General features: G+C 36.4%; 1 long non-coding RNA gene across 1 annotated transcript; it reads left to right on the top strand.

Moving 5' to 3' along the window:
• Positions 1-2,207: 2,207 nt before the first annotated feature.
• Positions 2,208-3,416, top strand: LOC135209868 (uncharacterized). The gene is made up of 3 exons (XR_010313422.1): positions 2,208-2,344; positions 2,644-2,804; positions 3,351-3,416. It is a non-coding gene; the product is annotated as an uncharacterized LOC135209868 (long non-coding RNA).
• Positions 3,417-9,667: the final 6,251 nt, after the last annotated feature.

Below are 9,667 nucleotides of genomic sequence, written 5' to 3'. Positions count from 1 at the left end.
TGGATGCTTATGACAATTACACGAATATCGCACTCCCCTAGCAGACCACGCATTTCGCTCCGTCATGCTGCCCTCTTCGTTCTCTTCCGTCATTAGCTTATTTTGTTGACATGAAATTGTGACTTATATCCATATTTTACGATAGCAGTGTATATTTTTCTATATAAATCAATATTATTCATAAATCTATTGCAATATGCTGATCTCACTTTCCTTGCAGACGACGGACGACACATTTTGACATACTGCCCTCTTCATTATTCTCCCAGTCATTAGCTTATTTTGTTATTTTTTTATCATTTTTATTTATGTTAGGCTTCTACGTAGATGCTGCCATCTGTTGCCTTTACGTACTACTCACTCGCTATGTTCATTCTCCTCCCAAATATTCGCTGGTTTTAACTTGGTATTATCTTTAATATGTTATGTCAACATGAAATTTGATGTATATCCGTTTTTACGATAGCTGTGTACGTATTTTGCTATATAAATCAATATTATTCATAGATTCATCGTAACATCATGCTCAGCGTTCGCCCAGACTCCGCCCCTACAGCAACTGTGGGCGGAGATATCTCACTCTCCTAGCAGACGACGCATTTCGCATCACCATACTGCCCTCTTCATTTTCCTCCGTTATTTTATGTTTCTGTTAATTTTATGTTGTGTAAACATGAAATTGTGATATATATCCATATTTTATTATATTATTCATAGATTCTTCATAATATCATTCTAGCCAAAGTTCGTTTAGATGCAGTTAATGTTTTTACAAAAGAACCTGAATGTTACCTTGCCCATGACAATTACATGAATTAATCATAATAATGTGGTGTGTTGTTTCATATACGAATAATATTTGTATTCATATAATTTTTATTACTCATTTGTAATCTTTCTTTTGAAACTTATCTAAAAATTGTCTAAACTATTCAGAAAGGAGGTGCCGAGGCAGAGGCACATTCCTCTGAGTACTAATATCATCATCCATTCATAAATAAAAGGGAGAGTTGTGTAATTCCATTTTTCATGTTTCAACCACAAAAATCTTGCACTTGGTGATTGTTGGTACTGGTTCAACTTCAAAGTAGCATGGCAACAATGAGGTTCCTCGATTTTGTAAATGATGGATTTGATAACATCATCCTGGAAGACACGGTGGTAATAAGAACAAATGTTAAAACTGAAGAGGAGGCGATGAAATGGAAGGACACGTATTGTAAGAAAAATTGCGTGAGTTTCATCCATAAGAAGTACACACCGAAGAGGTTGGCTTACCATAAGAGACTGCGGTGCATACATGCAGACCAGCGGCACAAGGGAGTGAGAAAAACTTTTACTGGGTACGTATTTATACTAGGCTACACCTTTTTTTTTCCTTAACAAATATTTAGCCTTTTAGTCAGGTCTACACTGACTAGCCTATGTATTGGAGGTACAGGAAAATCAGATAAAAAATATTGAGCATGGGGTGTAGTGTGCATAATTTGTGTGCTAAATGGACAGAGTGTAATAGGAGAAACAACCGACTGGACAGAGTGTGATAGGGGAAACAACCGACTGGACAGAGTGTGATAGGGGAAACAATCGACTGGACTAGCTAATCCAGTTTTCACCGCATTTGGATCCACCCTTCTAAAAAGTACTTTAACACATCCTGACACTGATGGGCACCAGTCACAAGTACTACGGTTACTACTGACTCGACAGGTATGGTTAATACAGTCCTCCAAGACTGGTAAGTGTGTTAGTAACAGTGGCAGTATTAATTATTTTGAAGGCAGAATTACGATTTTGTGGTGGCTTTCCTCATCCAATGTACTATAGTTGTTGTAAGGTGTTCCTTTGTACCACATAATTATGAAGTCAAATGGTAGTTTTCTGTCATATTCTGTTTCAGGAATGACAGCAGCACAGGCTTCCAGATTTCATCAAGAAAAACTGCTTTCAAATTTGATTGATATGGCAAATAACGCCATAAATCCAACACAGCGAGCTATGGAACACCTTTGGGATGTATGGCGGCAGGAAAAGCACGGCAGTGTTGGTGGGGAGAGTATGTTTACCCAAATTGAAAAATATGCAGCTGACAATCCAGGTACCATAATTGAAATTCTGAGAGAAGGGACAACTTCATTATTGTTTTAGTAACAGAGTTTGGGGGGGGGGGTCAGAGTTCACAAAAACATGAGAGAGCTTGTGGAAGTGGTGTTTGTTGACACAACAACCCATGTAGACCAGTTGAATACTGCTGTGACTCCACTTCTCTGTGGGGGCCCTTGTGGGGCTCTTCCCTTAGGTGTAATCTTCACATCTTCCCAAGCTGAACAGAGTTATACCAAAGGTATGCATAATTGATATTTAAGTAAAATTATTAATCAAACTATAACCATAGCTAACAGTGCACCACATAGTTTTATGAATTTATATTTTTTACCATCATATAATATAATAGTGAAATTGCAATAATGATAACAAATATCTCTTGCATTTATTCCAATATTAACAAGCATTTTGGGTGTAAAGCCTTCATGAAAAGGGAATTAGCATTTTGTGTGAATTAAATCTTCATGAAAAAGGAATTAGCATTTTGGGTTTTTATAAATGAAGAATAGAGCTAGATTTATATTAAATTTCTTTCAGGTTTTCAACTGCTCAAGAAGGTCTTAGACAAAAGTGCTTTTTATTATCAAAACTATCCAAACTGCTTCATAACTGACAACAGCGAGGCAGAGCGGAATGCACTTCGAACAGTCTGGCCGGACTCTCAGCTTTTCCTTTGTGTGTTCCATGTCCTCCAGCAGGTAAGTGTGTATCATTCTACCCATGTTTATCCTCGTACTGCCTATATCCTTTATATAATTCTGTCTGTATTTCAATATTCCTAAGACTATGACAACTCCTTTAAGAAGAGGGTATTAAGACACCTCTAAATTGAATTAATTATCCTTTGGAACAGGTTTTGATACAAATCCTCCTCTAGATCCGTTTTATATGGTGGGTGATATTTGTCCATTTTTTATGCCAGTTTAGTTTCAGCTGGTGCTATATCTTGTGCACAACATAAAAACACATTTCAAAATGCCATATACAGTATCCACCACAAATCTACTGTTTTATTCAACTACAGGTCTCGTCTACATTTTGTTGTTTGAGTCCGATCTTCACTTCCCACTTGGTCCTCTTAGGTTGTTCATCTAACCTGTGCATATCTGTAACTCCTGTACTGCATTTCATGCCAATATCCCTCCAAGATACAACATAGGTGGGCGGGGATGATTCTGTTTTGTAAAGCTTCTTCAATCCCACAGTTCACTTACTTCCTCTCCCTTTTAAGAATGCTCTTTCAGGTCTGGAGGTGGCTTTGCAATGGGTCACACAACATCAAAAAGGAACAACGTCCACAACTTATGCAAAGTAAGCAAGGGCCCTTTTTATATGCTGACTCAGCTGAGGTATTAGAAAAAACATGGGACACTTTTGTCAGAGCTCTGAAGCTCAACAGTACCACCGTATAGCAGGTAAAAGATTAATTTATATTTAATCAGTATACATATACTGTTCCTACAATATTTTTTTATGAGTTGGTTATATTTGCCAAATGCTGTGTTGATATATGTTTAATCATTTGTGTAAATATAATATAGAATGTATTATACATAAACTTTTTTGCCACAAGAGAGCATCAAATGAAAGATATTCGACTTGTTACATCACTGATCATCCGTGGATTCATGCAGAAGGGTAAAGTGTACTTTGCAGTATTGCCTGATGAACGCTTTTTAATTATACTGTATAAATTATGCTTGCATAATACTTTTGTAAGTGTTTGGGTTGCCCCGCTTCTTTTTCTGGCTTTCCAGCTTGTGAGCTTTTGGAATGATTTGATTTGTAGTTGTGATGAATCTATAGTATTTATGCTCTATATTCTGCCTTATAATTGTTTTTTTCAGCTATAGTATTTATGCTCTATATTCTGCCTTATAATTTTTTCGCAAAAATATTTCAGTACAGGTATTGAAGATGCAGTGTTCCATGCCCCATATGCTGTTTTTGCATTATGTATACAACCCACTAATGTGTATGGTAGTATAGAATTGCTATGTTGAAAATCTAATGTGTTTGGTATGGTACTGTTGGTGCCGAATTATTGCAATTTAGAAATACTGTAGTGTTATGGCTGTAACTATTCAAAGCATGCATCGCAGACTTAATAAAGGTGTGTTTGTATGTTATATACATACTTATTATATATTTGTTACCTGTTAACAGTTTGTTGGCCCACGTCAGTCTCATAATTATCTCATCTGGTGATCATAACTTAAAAATTGTTTAAAAAATTTCGAATATAACAGCATAATACATTAAAAGCACAAACTAAAATAATAAAATATACATTGGCCTACAACTTAAAAATCTTGTATTTGATTGTTATATATTTAAATTCTCTACACCAGAAATGCTAAGCCATACAATATTCTCTTGGAAATCTCTAATATGTCTTTATTTATAAACAGCTATTTGGCAAACCTCATGGAAAGAAAGCAGGATTGGAGTCTGCTGTTTCGAGCTGGAAACATCATGCGTGGCCATCATACAAACAACTATGCAGAGTCCAACATGTGTCTCATCAAGGATGTTTATCTTGAACAGGTATATATGAATGAAGAAAGAATGAAGTTAAAGAGATTTGAGTATTTAAGGAGTATCATACAAGTACAGAAAATTAATGAGGAATGTTGCACAAGTGTTGCTAAGGCTCTTAGCTTCCAGTCCATGGGCTTTAGTTCAATCCCAGGCAAGGGAAAGTTCATGTGTGAGGGTAACTGGCAACCCTTACCAGCCCCTCTCGGGCCAGCATGTTAAGACCAACTGTCTGGCTTCATAAGTTTTACCAGTGCTATGAGCATTGTCAAAATGTAACCACCTCAGATACAAAGTAGCATTGAAGCACTGATGATTAATTAGATGTGTGTTTTATTGCTACAGTGACAAATTTATTAAATAAATTAAGATTCTCTTTTCCAGGTGCAAAGCATACAATACATGCCAGCTCATCATCTTCATGAATGAGATCTACGATGGCTACATGAAGCAACGCCTTCTTGATGTGCCTTATGCCGAAGAAAAATTAAAAAATCAATGATCGCCACCATCCCCCCAGAACATGTTACCAGGATTGATGAATTTCGATTCATTGTAGTGAGTGACACTAAAAAGGATGTACATTATAATGTAGATCTGCCATTGGCATGTGTGATTGTGTGAGTGGCGGCAATACTGCAGTGTCTGCAAGCACCAAGTTGCTTGTGGTGAGATGCTGTTATGAATCACTCAAGTGTTGGATAATACACCAGAAATTCGACACTGGTTAGCAGGAGTGGCTAAGGGAACAGAAGAATTGCCACCAGTTGCATTTTTTTCAGATGGAATTAAAATATTCCAAGAAGTACATGATGATTCCAGTAGCATATTTGCTACTCCTTCCATAAAGGTGGAAAGCTGTGTCGCTACCTCCTCTAGAAAATGAGGTGGCCAGTGAGGCTATGGATCCACTTGCCAACTCGGTTAAAGATGAACACCCCACCTAGTGACCTTTTTGCAGAAGCGTAGAAACTTTTTTCTGACACACTACATACACTGGGAGACAACACTTCTTGCAATAGTGTAAAGCTTTTCATGAAGAAATTGAAGCTACTAAAGTCGACTAATAATCTAAATAGCTTTTTACATTCTTCTGGAACATCATTAAAATTGTCTGGAGCTGGCAGGGGTAAAATACCTTGTCAACCAACATCAGTTGCTAGACGCCCAGTTGGCATGCCAAGAGGAGCTGCCCCAATTGGGAAGGGCAGAAAAAGAAAGTCTGACTTGCTCTTAAAAGCAGCTAAACGAAAGAGAAACCTGGCACACTCAATGTTTTGCTGAACCAGCAAAATGCCAAAAGCCATTAACCTTAGTGAAATGTTAAGCCTTTTGTTGCATCTTTGCTAAATGTATCTTCACAGCTCAAATTTCTGAACTGTTACCCATCTTGTAACTGCTCTTTGTACTTTCTTTAGTTCTAGTATTTTTTAGGGCTTCTTTTTTGAATGAGAACTCCATACCACTGCTGCATACTCCAGAGTTGTCTTTTGAAAGATGTGAAAGACATTCTTTTCACCATTTCTTCACCTACTAGCATCCATGCCATGTGCGTAGGAAGCTGCTTATATAATTCTCTACAGACATTTATAGTAATGTATTCTGTGATGCTTCCCATATTCCTGGGTATGGGATGACTGTGATATATATTAGATGGATACTGTTTATTATCACAATTTCTTCATCCACTGTGAAAACTACCTTTATTTGCTAGAACTACGTATGCACTTCTCACTTATTTTTTCTGTGATCTTTAGATTATAGTTTTTTATTTATTAGGACTCATGTATGTGTCACCTACTAGCATCCATGCCATGTGCGTAGGAAGTTGCATATATAATTATCTACAGACAATTATAGTAATGTATTCTGTGATGCTTCCCATATTCCTAGGTATGGCATAACTGTGATATATATTAGATGGATACTGTTTATTATCAACATTTTTTCATCCACTGTGAAAACTACCTTTATGTTGCAGAACTGCATATACATTTCTCACTTATTTTTACTGTGATCTTAGATTATAGTTTTTTATTTATTAGGACTCCGTATGTGTCACCTACTAGCATCCAAGCCATGATGCGTAGGAAGTTGCTTATATAATTATCTACAGATAATTATAGTAATGTATTCTGTGATGCTTCCCATATTCCTAGGTATGGGATGACTGTGATATATATTAGATGGATACTGTTTATTATCACCTTTTTTTCATCCAGTGTGAAAACTACCTTTATGTTTGCTAGAACTGCATATGCATTTCTCATATTTCTGTGATCTTCAGATTATAGTATTTTATCTATTAAGACTCGTGTAAGTGTTACCTACTGGCATCCATGTGTGTAGGAAGATGCTTATATAATTATCTAAAGAAATTTATTATAATAATGTTGAAAATGGGTTTATTTTTCTTACAATATATTTTTTGTCTAGTATTCTCGCACTTATTAACCCTCCCACTTGTCCTTTTATTATAAGTCTGCAGCAAGTAAGACTATTGATTCTTGCAGCTTCAATTTATCATTAGTATTATTTAGCAATTGAGGCTGATGTAAGATATTTTCACAGTATACACATTTATTTTTTAACCCCCTTCATGCCCATGCTTGATGTACATAAAAGTTCATTTATGCACATTGTACTGCAGTGTAGATGATGGAAAATTGATGACCAGGTTGTAACAACAGGAAAAGCATGCATGGACTAGAAAAAACCGCAGGCTACATGAAGCTCCAAGTTGTGCAAGGTTGCCACCCTTTAGAAGTGAATATATCTGAGAGAAAAAATGGAAGGAACAAACTAAGTACTGAAATTAAGGTTAATGCATCATGAAGTGAAGAGAATTTTTCTGAAGCATACTATCTAAAAAAGGAAGGTTAAGCCTGTACAATTTTGACATACGCAACGAAAATAGTACTACAGAAGTGTATGCAAGGGTAAAAATTGAGAAAAATCATAAAAATTCCTTTTCATATATGACTAATAATTTCACCAACATTCCTTTACCCAATTCATCAATGCCTCACACATTTATTTTCCACATTGGCACTGCCTTTAGTGCACTTGATAAGTATGATGTCTCAAAACATGGAATGATACAGAGAGGTCGTTTTTCAAAACACTGATCATAAAAAAATAGGATTGCTTGTCTCTTACATGAACCATTATCTTTCTTTAAGCAATTCTTTGGCAAGATATAGCCTACAATACATTGGGGCTTGTGGTTTTTGTCGTCATACTGTGCTGGAAAATGCCTTTCTTAACCTACATTCCATAGGATTTGAATGCCTACCCGTGTAAGTTTTGCTCCCTTTACAGCCTAACCCAGTGTCAATCATTTTCCCCAGATTCTTTTATCAAGCTTATTAGTGGGATTCTGAATATTTGAACATATGTTGAGTCTACAAATGCAGCATTAACTATTAGGTGCCAATTGGGGTTGGTACCATCTTCCCTCTTTCTTTGTAAGGATATGTTGAGCAAAGTTGAAACGCATCATCTAACCAACTGTTATACATATATTCTATATTAACCACAGGGCTGGTCAATTTCCCACCCCCCCCCACCCCCCCCCTTCTTTAACTGAATTTTCACCTTATATGTCCTCATAAAAGAAGACAAAAACAAAATTTCAAAGGTTAGGCTACACCAAGAGTTAAAAGATAAAAATCAAAAGGGCAAAGTCAGCCGACTGGTAAAAACTAAACTATATAAAGTATTTTTGCCATTAGTAAATTCAACATTGTGGTTAATTACTAAATGTGATGTTTACCTCTCTTTTGAAAAACAAAAATTCATTCACAAATTCCTTCTCGTATATAGGCCTAGTAGTGAGAGAAAAAACAGAGATAGGCCACACGTCACCTAACGAATGTAAACAAAACTTCAGGTTTAGGAACGAAGTTCCTTTCCTATTAAATGTGCAGTCATTTGACTATTACTCATATTAATCAAGTAAATATGTATAATAATATCTGGAACACCATTAACTGTCAAATTTTGAGCTTCAATTACGATGAAACGTGTACATATTCGTTTAATTGTCATAAGCATCCATTCACATCGTAACACTTTCGCTAAAGAACTTTAAGGCTAGCAGCATATTACAATAGATTTATGAATAATATTGATTTATATAGTAAATTATGCATATTGCTATCGAAAAATATGGATATATGTCACAATTTCATGTTTACACAACATAAAAATAATAAAAAAACAACAAAATAAGCTAATGACGGAGGAGAGAACGAGGCCAGGCACGACGGAGTGAAATAAATGCGTCGTCTGCTAGGAGAGTGAGATATCTCCGCCCACAGTGCTGACAGCTAGGGGAGGAGCCTTGGCCGAACCTCAGTGCAGTCCGGGAATATGCGCCCGGGCACGGTGGTCTTGCTAACCGGAACACTAGTACTATAGGGTAATGTTTTTTGCTGAAGCCATTACACAATAGACAACGATAGGGCTCAAATAACAGCTATTTTTTCGTAACACGAATATTGCGAATGCTTTTTAAGGGTTAATTTCCCTTCCCACGGTTATTTTGCCCCTAGGAAGCATCTCCCTAGAATGTTTATGAAGCAATTTACATAGAAAGGTGTTTAGTTAGCGAGGACTTGACATTCCAAGAAATAAAACTCAGCCTAAGGTATTGCTCCGGAAAGGCAAAAAATCGCTGCAGTGGGGAAAGTCCGCGCTTAAGTCTCTCGTGTAATTACTTGTGGTTCTAAGTTCCCGAAATTAATTGGTTTTGTTAACAGAGGCGAGAAAGAGGAATATTTTAGCCGTTAGTAAGTCTCTAGCTGAAACACGTACGACCAAACTTTGGGTTGTACTTTGTGCCAAATTTCCTCTTGTCTTTTTAACGTTTGAGGAAAAAAACAATTTTTTTCATGGTATTTGCGTTTTTTTTTTTTTTTTTTGAGCGAGAGAGAGAGTGTGTGTGTGTAACGGCATCTCTCTAATTATGTAACTGACATCTCCATAAAATACAGCATGTAGTACTTCTCTCTCTCTCTCT

The sequence above is a fragment of the Macrobrachium nipponense genome, chromosome 38 (assembly GCF_015104395.2).
Source record: "Macrobrachium nipponense isolate FS-2020 chromosome 38, ASM1510439v2, whole genome shotgun sequence".
Lineage (NCBI taxonomy): Eukaryota > Metazoa > Arthropoda > Malacostraca > Decapoda > Palaemonidae > Macrobrachium > Macrobrachium nipponense.
This window is presented reverse-complemented; position numbering and strand designations above follow the sequence as displayed.